Source organism: Heterocephalus glaber, unplaced genomic scaffold (assembly GCF_053883595.1).
Source record: "Heterocephalus glaber isolate CG9 unplaced genomic scaffold, H.glaber_assembly_v1.0 deba00000470, whole genome shotgun sequence".
Lineage (NCBI taxonomy): Eukaryota > Metazoa > Chordata > Mammalia > Rodentia > Bathyergidae > Heterocephalus > Heterocephalus glaber.
Window position 1 is genome coordinate 2,409,300 of NW_028258145.1, and position 13,028 is coordinate 2,422,327.

The 13,028-nt window shown below is 40.6% G+C and overlaps 1 non-coding gene across 1 annotated transcript; it reads left to right on the plus strand.

Annotated features, from left to right (window-relative positions):
- The first annotated feature begins 9,963 nt into the window (after positions 1 to 9,963).
- LOC147829742 (U1 spliceosomal RNA) lies at positions 9,964 to 10,127 on the plus strand. The gene has a single exon (XR_015448565.1). It is a non-coding gene; the product is annotated as a U1 spliceosomal RNA (small nuclear RNA).
- The last annotated feature ends 2,901 nt before the right edge of the window (positions 10,128 to 13,028 follow it).

Genomic DNA, 13,028 nt, shown 5'->3' on the forward strand with positions numbered 1-13,028 from the left:
TTTGGTGAAGACGGCCGCCCTGGTAGGGCCAAATCCTGCAAGACAGTGACTTCACTTCTTCCTCTACCAGGAGCTAGTAGACATCCCCTTCCTAATTCCTCCATCCCCCACCCATCAGCTATTTCTCACTTACAGCTGAATGATTGTCTCAAAGTATTTTTGGCTTTTGAAGATGAATAGAGAATGGTGAGTGTTAAGCCTAAGGAATTCATCCACAGTGGTATTTTGTTTGACTCACTTTTGGCTTCTTATTTAAAATTGGGGTAATTCACACAAAATCTGGATTTTCCCCATCAGTTGAGAAATCAGAAGACTAGCCACGTGAGATCCACATTCCTATATGGCCAGTTTGCTCAATGCTACTAACAGCTTCCAGGTTAAAGGATACATATGCTCCTCCTATGGCTTCTGTCCTCCCACACCTGGCTGCCCAGCCCTTGGTGTTAAGAGCCTGGTCCCTCTAGGCACCCTGGCCTGTGTTTTTTGTTTTTGTTCTGTTTTGGGTTTTTTTCCATTCTTTGATCTTTATTTTAATTTTACAAAAATGGTCCAAAAACAGGGTGGCGAACCTATGACACGCATGCCGGAGCAGGCACACAGGGCTCTCTGTTGGCACATGGGCCAAGAATAACAGGATAATACTGCGTGCCGTGCACATGGGTGAAGAAAAGTCCATAAGGTCCAAGCCTTCCTCAAATGTGTATGCTTTTAAAAATTACTAGATCACAGGTTACCTGAAAAGTAATGTTATTCAAAACTGTATTTGTGTGTGTGTGTTTGCTTTGTTTCCCCTTAAAACAACACAAATTTATTATCTTACTATTCTGCAGATTGGAACTACAAAATCATTCTCCCTTAAACAAAACTGGGAGATAGTAGAGAAAAAAAGAGAGATGTAAAATCAAACTGGCATAAACACAAATGCAGACTGCAGAATTTTGGTCACATCAAGAAATGTTTCCACATCACCGGGGTGAATAGGTGTGGAGTACAGTCATGATCCGTGCGTGTGGAGGGTGGGACTTGGGATCCCAGGAGACAGTAGAACCCACATGCTCAAGTCTCTTCCCTACAATGGTGCAGGATTTGCATATAGTCTGTCCACGCACTCTTATATGCTTCATTTTTTATTTTGTGTAATTAAAATCCACTGTTTTTATCCGCCACATCTGCAGCATGTAAGGATCTCAGTCCCTTCAGGGGATCGGTGCATGGCATGACACACCCTGTCCCTTCCACATCCCTTCCTCCTTCCTCCTCCTTCCCTCCTCCGTCTCCTTCAACATTTTAGGTATACAATATAATGACATTCATCATTGAGAATTTATACCTTTGCATGATATATCTTGGTTCTTATTTTTTTTCCCCATTCCCTTCCCTCCCTTCAACCCCTCCTCCTCTCCCTATTTATAAAGACTTACATTTTCCTTTCATGGTCTTTTTTTGTTTGTTTTGAGTTTTTTTGAGATGGTCTCTCTGTGTAGTTCAGGCTGGCCTTGAACTCACTATATAGCCTAGGATACCCTTGAACTTCCAGCTATTCTCCTGCCTCAGCCTCCCAAGTGCTGAGATTATAGCTGTGTGCCACCACACCAAACTCTGTGGTCTTCTTTTTTGTTTTTTGTTTTTTGTTTTTGAGACAGGGTCTCTCTATGTAGTCCAGGCTGGCCTCAAATTCATGATCCCTCTCCTTCAGCCTCCTAAGTGTCAGAATTACAAGCATGCACCCAGCTAAGGATTTTTTTATTGGGGTAATGAAAATTTGTAAAATTAGAAGAAGGTGAAAACCAATATCTCAAATAAAAAAATGTTATGGTGTGTAATTCCTATCTCGATAAATTATTATTTTTTTATTTTTTGGTATCAGGAATCGAACTCAGAACCTTGCACTTTCGAGGCAGGCGGCAGCATCACTGAGCTAAATCCCCAGCCCTCAAGAAACTTATTTTTTTTGAGACAGAGTCTCACTATGTAGGCTCAGGCTGACCTCAAAGTCACTATGTAGCCTAGGCTGGCCTCGAACTCAAGGCAATCCTCTTGCCTCAGCCTTCTGAGTGCTGGGATTACAGGCATATGTCACCACACCTGGCTTTCAATAAATTAATTAATTAATTAATTTATGGTACTGGGGATTGAACTCAGGACCTTGCGCTTGTGAGGCAGGCAGTGGAACCACTGCACTAAATCTCCAGCCCTTCAATAAATTTTTTAAAGGATTTTAAAAAGAGGATTATCCTCAGGTCACTGTGACTGGAGGATTGCCCTGGGAGATAATTTAGTTCCCAAAGTGGACTCAGAGCAGGGTCTTAGGTTCATTCATATCTGTTTTCGCCTATAATGGTGCCTATTGTTGGCTTTAATCCCCAGTAATGAAAGAAAAATAAAGAAAAGGCCGGGAATTTAGCTCAGTGGTTTCGCCCTCTGCTATGCAAGCGCGAGGACCCGAGTTTGATCCCCGGTAGAAAAAAAAAGAAAAAAGAAAAAAAAAGAAGCAGGACTCAGTCAGCACCACAAGGGGGAGATCGGAGAAAGCATTTCTACCTCAGGAGACCAGCAGCGAGGCTTTGCAATTGTGAGCTGTGATACAAAGCCAGGCTGAGAGTTCAGTAGCAGCCACAGGTGTGAGATTTCAAAGGGATACAGAAAAAGCTACAACAACATGAAGGTGGGAAGCTAGAGGTGCCTCTTGAGTATTGTAGAGAGCTCAGTTCAGCTGACTGCCAGGAAAATGTAAGGAATGGAACAAAATGATGACAGTTTGTAATCTACAGTATTCAGAAAGAAACAAAACCAGACATGGTTGCACATTCCTGTAATCCCAGCACTCTGGGAGGCTGGGGCAGGAGGATCACAAATTCAAGCCCAGCCTGGACAATTTAGTAATTTAGTGAGACTCTGTCTGAAAATAAAAAATAAAAGGCCAGGTGTGGTGGTGCACACCTGTAATCCCAGGATTTAGGAGGCTAAACCAGGAGGATCACTGTGAGTTCAAAGCCAGCCCAGACTCTACATAGTGTTCAAGGTCAGCCTGAACTACATAGCAAGATCTTGTCTCAAAAATTGTTCTTAAAAATTAAAAAAAATAAAAATAAGTCCTAAGGGTGTAGCTCAGTGGGAAGACACTAAATTCAATCCCCAATACCTCAGTCAGTCAATCAATCAATCCATAAAGAATCCCACTGTAAAGAGTTTTTACTTTATTCAGGATGGAATAGGTAGCCATTACAGATTTCTGATTTGAGAGATTTAGGTTTTTTTACAGTTTCACAACAGGTATTGATTAGAAGGGCCAACATTTGTGTTAAACAAAAACAATGTTTTCTTTTCTTTTTTTGAGGCAGGGTCTTGCTATGTAGTGCAGACTGGCCTTGAACTCATGGCAATCCTCCTCCCTCAGCCTCCCAAGCACTGGGATTCCAGGCATGCGCCACCATGCACAGTCAGAGTATTTTTCCTATAATAAACATTTGCAAAGTCCCATATTAGCATATATTATGCCTGTGGCACTGATCACATTCTGCTTTTTTTTTTTGGTACAGGGGATCGAACTCGAGACCTTGTACTTTTGAGGCAGGCAGCAGAACCACTGAGCTAAATCCCTGGCCCCACATTCTGCTTTTTTAATTACTGTTATTTGCAATTAATTTTTTTTAAATTTGGTACTGGGGATTGATCTCGGGTTCTTCCACTTGCAAGGCAGGTGGCATAACCACTGAGCTAAATCCCTGGCCCTATTTGCAATTAATTGAAGTTTACTTGTCCTGTAAGACTATAACTTCTCAAAGAGTCCTAAATGTGTCTTGTTTTTCTGAGTCTATAAAAGTACTCATGGGATTTAGAGCACAGATGAATATTTGAGAGGTGACTAAATGAAGTGACAGGTCTGAAAGTATCTAATTTTATTTGATCTCTATAAAACCATATGAAATTTATTTCTTCCCATTTTACCAGTGAAGATACTGAGGCCCCAACGGTATGTTACCTGCTTAGGTTCATCCTCCTCAGAGCCAGGCCTTTTCATTCCAGACCGCGTGCACAGGTGGTTCCTTGCTTCGGAAAGCTGGCTGGCATAGTGCTAGGTAAGATATGTGGTAGCAGAGTCGGGGGACTAGGGACAGGAAGCTACTACAGATGGAATAAGAGGTTAGGTGTGCCCAACAGGGCCACATGGGTATGAAGTGTTTGAAATAGAAATGAGACTTAAGGCTCCTTGGTAATGTTTCTGGGTGTGTCCAGGAAGCCCTGAGGTTGCTGGAATGCTTGAAGCTGGGAAGGGGAGGGTGCTGGGTCACCCAAAAGCCTGGGATGACCTTGTCGCTTGCGTATTGGGTGGTGAAATGCTTTCTGACATAGGATGGAATATATACCTTAGAGCAGTGATGGCAAACCTTTTAGAGACCAAATGCCCAAACTGCAATTTATAACCCACTTATTTATCGCAAAGTGCCAACACTGCAATTAAACCCCAAAACTGAGGTTTTATTTTAGAAAAAACAACTCATACATTCACACTTTATCTTAAAAGAAAAACACAATAAAAATAAAATAAAATAAAATAAAAAAATTTAAAAAAAGAAAAACACAGTCACACATCTTCCAGGGATACAAACAGCTTTTTATTGAAAGGTGAAGTTTGCATTTGGCATGCTTTTGCGTAATTAACGTGATCTTTGCTATTGTATGTGTGCTGATAATTTGTCAAACCTTGGTTGTGGTGTTGTGCCAACTGAGAGAGCACTGTGTGCCTGCTGCACCACGCATGCCATAGGTTCACCACCACTGCCTTAGAGGGTTAGGCTGAAGCTAAATCTAAGGACTCCAGCAAGCATAATTTGGTGTCCTCAGTGGACAAGGGGCTCAATAAATGGCAGTTCTCTATTTGTCTAGGACATTAGTCCATTCAGTAATGCACACTTTTGTATAACTTCATTCATTCCTTTCATTTAGCCAAGTTTATTGAGTTCTTCCTATGTGCTGGGCACTGTAGTAGGTTCCAGGGCTTCCCTAGTAACAAGACTTATAATGTATACTCATATATGTAAGATTTAACTATGCCATGACAAAATTGATTTTCTAATGAATTCATCTAATTCTGTATCTTTCTAAACAGATCGTTCCCTTCATTCCCTTCCAGGTCTTCACCTTACAAGGCAATGCTCTTGCCTCAGCAAAAAGGTGGTTTGTTTGATGTAGTGATGAAAAGCTCACACTCTTGTGCCAGACTGCCTGAGTCTGACTCTTAGGATGAGGAGTAAGTCAGGTAAGTTCTTAGCTCCTCTGTGCCAGAGATAGTGCTACCTGCTTCCTAAGGTGCCTAGCCTCCAGAACTACACCAGAAGTAGTAAGCATAAGGTATTGTCCAATAGTGCTACATTGCTCAAAAGCATCTAGGGGGCTGGGATTTAGCTCAGTGGTGCCGCCACCTGCCTCCCAAGCACAAGGTCCTGAGTTCGATCCCCAGTATAAAAAAAAACAAAAACAAAAACTAGGAAACACACTCTGTGTTTGTGGTTCACAAAGGAAAATTGCTTATTTGTTGTACCCATCCTCTCTTATCCCATATGGTCTGCCCCAACCTGATGACCCACCACACCTAGCAACCTTGGTTCTGGGTGCTTGTTGGCTGTTCCCCAAACCAGAGTGACACCAGAAGATAGTTGCCAGGACCAGTATAGGCAATAGCAGTGGATGTAGCCAGTAGTACCCTAGTTTTAGGCAATAGCATGACTGTGGGCTGAAGAGTTCTTCCCAGAATGCTGCAGGAGGTAACTGGTTTACAGAGACTGAGAGCTCATTTTGGTATGCAGGTCATCATGTATTTGTTTTAAAAAATTGGGCCGCGGATTTAGCTCAGAGGTACTGCCACCTCGCAAGTGCAAGGTCCAGAGTTTGATCCCCGGTACCAAAAATAAATAAATAAAATAAATAAATACAGATTCCTTATAAGGACAGTCACTTGTTCAGTGTGGCTCACACTGGTTCCAGGATGGATTCAACTGTAGCCAGGCAGCAAGTGGCCTGCAGAGTTTCAAGACCTGCCTTCTGCCACAGATGGAAGAGTCTCTTCTAACAAGCTGAGTCTTCAAGTTGTACCAGGCAGCTCTGCTGTGAACCTCCCCCTCCTACCATCCCATTTCCTCCAATTTCTCTTGCATAGTGGAGCCTTTAAAAACAGCCTGAACAGGCCCTGCCCTGCATCTTATTGTATTTCCTGTCCACCTTCCTGTTTGGACTCTAATTTTTTTTCGTCTTGGTAGCTTTTTATTAACAAATGCTAGTCATTTATTTTATTTTATTTTATTTTATTTTTTTTGGTACTGGGGATTGAACTCAGGTCCTTGTGCTTGAGAGGCAGGCAGAAAAAATAAGAAATAAAAGAGCCAACAAAAGTAAAACATCATGACAAGGATAAATCAATATCTATCAATTATAACCATCAATGTTAATGGCCTCAATTCACCAATCAAAAGAAATAGACTGACAGAATGGATTAAAAAGGAAAATGCAACAATATGCCGTATACAAGAAACACACCTAACTCGAAAAGAAACTCATAGGGCCGGGGATTTAGCTCAGTGGTTTCGCCGCCTGCCTAGCAAGCTCAAGGACCCGAGTTTGATCCCCAGTACCAAAAAAAAAAAAAAAGAAAAAAAGAAACTCATAGACTGAAAGTAAAAGGATGGAAAACAGTTCTCCATGCCACAGGAACCCAGAAGAAAGCAGAGGTAGCAATCTTATTTGCAGACAAAGTAGATTTCAAACCAAAACTAATTACGAGAGACAAAGATGCTCACTACATCCTTGTGAAGGGAACCATCCAAGAGGAAGAGATGACAATCCTAAATATATATGCCCCAAATACAAATGCCCCCAACTATACAAAACAAATATTAATAGATATGAAAAACCAAATAAACACTAACACAATTGTAGTGGGGGACCTCAATACCCCACTATCACAAATAGACAGATCATCTAGACAAAAAGTTAACAAGGAAATTCTAGAACGGAACCAAGCTATTGAATGAATGGACTTGATAGATGTTTACAGAGTGCTCCACCCTACAAAATCGGAATACACATTCTTTTTGGCTGCACACAGGTCATTCTCCAGAATAGACCACATGCTAGCTCATAGGACATATCTAAGTAAATGTAAAAGAATTGAAGTTACCCCCTGTATATTATCAGACCATAGTACAATAAAATTGGAGATCAATAACATAAGAAACAGCAAAACCCCAACAAACACATGGAAACTGAATAACACCCTCTTGAACAACCAATGGGTCACAGAAGTAATTAAAGAAGAAATTAAACAGTTTCTTTGTGTTTTTTTTTTTTTTTTTTGGTACCGGGGATCGAACTCGGGTCCTTTTGCTTGTGCATCAGGCAGTGAAACCAATGAGCTAAATCCCTGGCCCAACAGTTTCTACAAGTAAATGAAAATGCCTGTACAACATACAGGAATCTATGGGACACAATGAAAGCAGTTCTATGCGGGAAATTCATAGCAGTGAATGCCCGTATCAGGAAAACAGAGAAAACTCAGGTAAATAACCTAATGCAGAACCTCAAGCTCCTAGAAAAAGAAGAGCATAACGAATCCAAAGCTCATACAAGAGAGGAAATTATAAAGATTAGGGCAGAAATCAATGCAATGGAGACTAAGAGAACAATACAAAAAAAATCAATGAATCAAAGAGTTGGTTTTTTGAAAGAATAAATAAAATCGATAAACCTTTAGCCAACCTTATCAAAAAAAGGAAAGAAAAGACACAAATACATGCAATTAAGAATGAAAAAGGTGAAGTCATAACAGATCCAATAGAAATCCAGAGGATCATCAATACCTACTTCGAGAACCTCTACTCCAATAAAATAGAAAACACAGAAGAAATGGGCAGATTCCTAGATACATACGAATTGCCAAAGTTAAACATTTTGTTGTTTTTTGTTTGTTTGTTTTTTTGGTTTTTTTTTTTTTTTTTTGGTACCGGGGATTGAACTCAGGTCCTTGTGCTTGCGCAGCAGGCAGTGAAACCACTGAGCTAAATCCCTGGGCCATCAATTGCCAAAGTTAAATGAAGAAGATATAGAAATTCTAAACACCCCAATTACAATGAGTGAAATTGAAAATGTAATAAAATATTTACCAACAAAGAAAAGCCCAGATCCAGATGGCTTCACTGCTGAATTTTACAAGACATTTAAAGAAGAACTAACACCATTACTCTTTAAACTCATCAAGGAAATTGAAAGGGAAGCAATACTTCCAAATTCATTCCTGGAAGCAAGTGTTATTTTGATTCCAAAACCAGGGAAAGACCCAACCCAAAAAGAGAACTACAGGCCAATCTCCCTAATGAACATAGATGCAAAAATCCTCAACAAGATACTGGCAAACAGAATACAGAGGGTCATCAAGAAGATCATACACCCTGACCAAGTCGGATTTATCCCAGGGATGCAAGGATGGTTCAACATTCGTAAATCAATAAATGTAGTACACCATATTAACAGTCAAGGACAAAAACCATATGATCATCTCAATAGATGCAGAAAAAGCATTTGACAAAATCCAGCACCCATTCATGATAAAAACCTTACAGAAAATTGGAATAGAAGGCCTTTATCTTAACCTGATTAAGGCTATCTATGAAAAACCAACAGCCAACATCATACTAAATGGTCAAAAACTGAAAACTTTCACGCTAAAATCAGGAACAAGACAAGGATGCCCACTATCACCACTCCTGTTCAATATAGTTCTGGAAACATTAGCCATAGCAATTAGAAAAGAGAAAGAAATAAAAGGAATAAAGATAGGAAAAGAAGAAGTTAAACTGTCACTATTTGCAGACGATATGATACTTTACGTAGAAGACCCAAAAAATTCCACCAAAAGACTTCTAGACTTAATTGACAGATTCAGTAGAGTATCTGGATACAAGGTCAACACTCAAAAAACAATAGCTTTCTTGTACACAAATAACAGACTCACTGAGAGAGAAATTAGGGAAACAATTCCTTTTACAATAGCATCCAAAAAATGAAATATCTAGGAATCAATCTAACAAAGGAAGCAAAAGACCTCTACACTGAAAACTACAGCACTCTGAAGAAAGAGATCAAACAGGATACAAGAAAATGGAAAGACATCCTTTGCTCCTGGGTAGGAAGAACCAATATAATGAAAATGGCCATACTTCGAAAGCTACTACATAGATTTAATGCAATGCCGATTGAAATTCCAACAATATACTCCACAGAACTAGAGAAAACAATCCAAAAATTCATTTGGAACCATAAGAGACCTAGAATAGCTAAAACAATTCTAAGCAACAGGGGGCTGGGGGTATCACAATTCCTAACTTGAAACTATACCACAAAGCTACTGTGATAAAATCAGCATGGTACTGGCAAAGGAACAGACCTGAGGATCAGTGGAATAGATTAGAAGATGCAGAAACAACTCCAGACATGCTCAGCCACCTCATCTTTGACAAAGGAGCCAACTGCCGTCATTGGAGGAAAGATAGCCTATTTAATACATGGTGTTGGAAATGTGGATTTCAACCTGCCAAAGATTGAAACTAGACGCATACCTATCACCATGCACTAAACTAAGATCGAAGTGGATTAAAGATATAAATATTAAGACAGAAACACTAAACTTGCTGGAAGATAAGTCAGGTAGAACTCTTGAAGACATTGGCATAGGAAAAGACTTCATGAACAAAACCTCAGCAGCACGGGAACTAGCAGAATCAACAACTGGGATCTCATCTTATTAAAAAGCTTCTGCACTGCAAAAGAAACCACCAACAAGTGCAAGGTCCTGAGTTCAATCCCCAGGACCAAAAAAAAAAAAAAAAAGAAACCACCAACAGAGCTAACAGACAACCTACAACATGGGAAAAAAATTTTAGCAGCTGTACCTCAGACAAAGAACTACTATTTATACTTACCTGGCAGGGGAGATACCATGATCACGAAGGCGGTTTTCCCAGGGCAAGGCTTATCCATTGCACTCCAGATGAGCTGACCTCTGCGATTTCCCCAAATGCGGGAAACTCGACTGCATAATTTGTGGTAGTAGGGGACTGTGTTCGCGCTCTCCCCTGATTAAAAAAAAAAAAAGAACTACTAACTAGAATATATAAAGAATTGAAAAAAATCAGACCCCTCAAATTCAAAGACCCAATTCAAAAATGGGCATCTGAAATGAACAGACATTTCTCAGACAAGGAAGTAAAAGCAGCAAACAAATATATGAAAAAATGTTCAACATCACTCATCATTTGAGAGATGCAGATGAAAACAACACTGAGATTCCACCTCACCCCAGAAAGAATGGCTGCTATCAAGAAATCAACAAATAACAAATACTGGTGGAGTTGTGGGGAGAAAGGAACCCTTCTCCATTGCTGGTGGGAGTGCAGACTGGTCCAACCACTGTGGAAGTCAGTATGGAGATACCTCAAAGAACTAGGACTAGAGGTCCCATTTGACCCTGCTATTCCCCTGCTGAGTATCTTCCCAAAAGAATTAAAAGAATCATACCACAGTGATATATGTACACTCATGTTCATAGCGGTACAGTTTGTAATAGCTAAAGCTTGGAAGCAGCCCAAGTGCCCATCAACTGGAAACTGGATAAAGAAAATGTGGGGTTTTTTATAAAATCGAGTACTACTCAGCCATAAAGAATGAAAAACTAGAGTCATTTATAGCTAAATGGGTGCATATCAAGGCCATACTCTTAAGTGAAATAAATAGGACACACATGTGTAAATACCAAATAGTTTCAGTAGTGTGAGAAACTGATAGTGTAAATAAGGGTTAAAATGATTAAAATGAATAATTGATAATTTGAAATAGGAAAAAAGGTCCACAGACGAAGGAGTGAAGGGAGGGGAAGGGGAAAGGAAAAGAGGGAAAGGAAAAACTATGAGAAAAGAAAAAAAAATGGAAATGAATCCCTGGGCCATTTATTTTATTTTTTATTGTACATGTTTGTAGTACATAATGATTATATTCACCATGGGGGTGCTACCTCTTCAGGACACTGCTTAATTCTTTTTATTCCCCTTTTCTCCCCGTCTTCCCCTTCCCTCCATCTCTTGGACCCTTTCTCTATATTTTTTCTTCTGTACATGTCTGGAGTACATAATGATCACATTCCTCACAAGGACTTTGTGACGTACACAACACATCACTATTCCCTTTTCATCTTGGAAGCGTTGAGTCCTTGCCCCTTAATCTCTCCCAGCCTTAGACTGTGAATTGGGATGAAATCCAAGTTCCAGGCCCTAATCATTTTCTTCTGGGGCATCATAACCTTCCCAATTGTGTATCCAACAAACAACTTTTTTGTTGGCAGCGCTGGAGACTGAACACAGGCTCACATGCTAGGCGAGCCCTCTGCCACTGAGCTTCGTACATCCCCAGCCTCCAACTTTTTAATAAGCTGACAAGCATGACAGTGCCCTTCATGCACTCTTGAGTGTGTTTTTTTGAAGGAGGGTCATCAAACAAACTTTCTTAGAGGGAGACACAGCTGCTGCAGACAGACTTAGTGAAGACTTGAGGGTGAGCTCCTGCTGGAGTCCAGCTCAGAGAAATAATTGTTGAGCTTCTCGTGTTACCCTCTTTTTCATACATTGTGTCTAGAACCCCACAACTGCTTCTCCTGATGGACCTCTGCACCCCCCAAGTAATGAGCAAGTCAAGATGGTGGTCTGGTGGCATTGCCACTCCCTAAGCCAGTGCTGAAGTATTGGAGTAATTTTCTGTTGCATTTTAGCTTATTAAAATGAGTGGGAAGTTTTCAAAATGAAAATTGGTGACACTAGTGATATAAAGCAAAGGCTTTATAACACTGCAGCTGGGATTTAACACGTGAATCAAAAGTGGCAAATCTTTCTGGGCATGGTGGTATATTCCTGTAATCCCAGCACTTGGGAGGCTGAGGCAGGAAGATCACCATGAATTTGAGGCCAACTTGAGCTATACAGTGAGTTCAAGACCAGGTTGAACTATATGCGAAACCCTGTCTCAAAAAACAAACAAAAAAGTGTCATATCTTTTGAACAACTGGTTAGGAACTCATTGGACTTAACCCAATAAATTACATGTTCAATTGAAAAATAAAAGTATGGACAAATGACTTGAAAGTGTCATTGAAGAAAATATCTAAGAGGCAAGACCTTCAATACATTTTTATGGCTCTGGAAATGGGATCTCTTCTTCTTATGGCATTTAAATTACTATTCAACTGGGTCAGGGATTTAGCTTAGTGGCACCACTGCTGCCTTGCAAGCACAAGGACCTGAGTTTGATCCCTAGTATCAAAAAAAAATTACTGTCCAATAAATGCACATTCACTTTTTGCACATATTCAGGAATGTGCTCATTCAGAACTGCCTTAATTTCACTGACAAACTCTAGTGCAATAACTGGCATTTGTGGGGTGTACAGTATTATGTCCAGGCATTCACCTCATTTCATCCTCACAGCCTGCCATGCCAGGGCATCCTTGTATCTTCTTCGCTTGGGACACCAAAGACACAAGGCCCTGACCACTTTTTTTCCTTCCCAGTGCTGAGAATGGAACCCAGGGCCTCATGAATGCCAGACAAGTAGTTTAGCATTGGGGTCTTCTTATTATTTTATTTTGAGACAGGGTCTTGCTAAGCTGCCCGGGCTGGCATTGAATTTATAATCTTCCTGCCTCAGCCTCCCAGAGTGTTGGGATTACAGGGTGTGTCACAGCCACCTGTCCTGGCCACTCTTTACTAGGTCCTTTCTCAGAATTGTACATGTAGCAAGCAATTTTGAGTAATAAGATAATAGTTTCCATTAGGACAAAGAACAGAAGTGTCACAAAAAGGTGGCTTCACCAGGATTTGACCTCCTGGCCTGCAGTGCAAACCATCCCATGTCCTACATCAACCTCTGCCCCTCCAGGTAGCCCTGGCACAGGGAGGCATGGAAAACTGACATGCGCTGGATTCCCACACTGC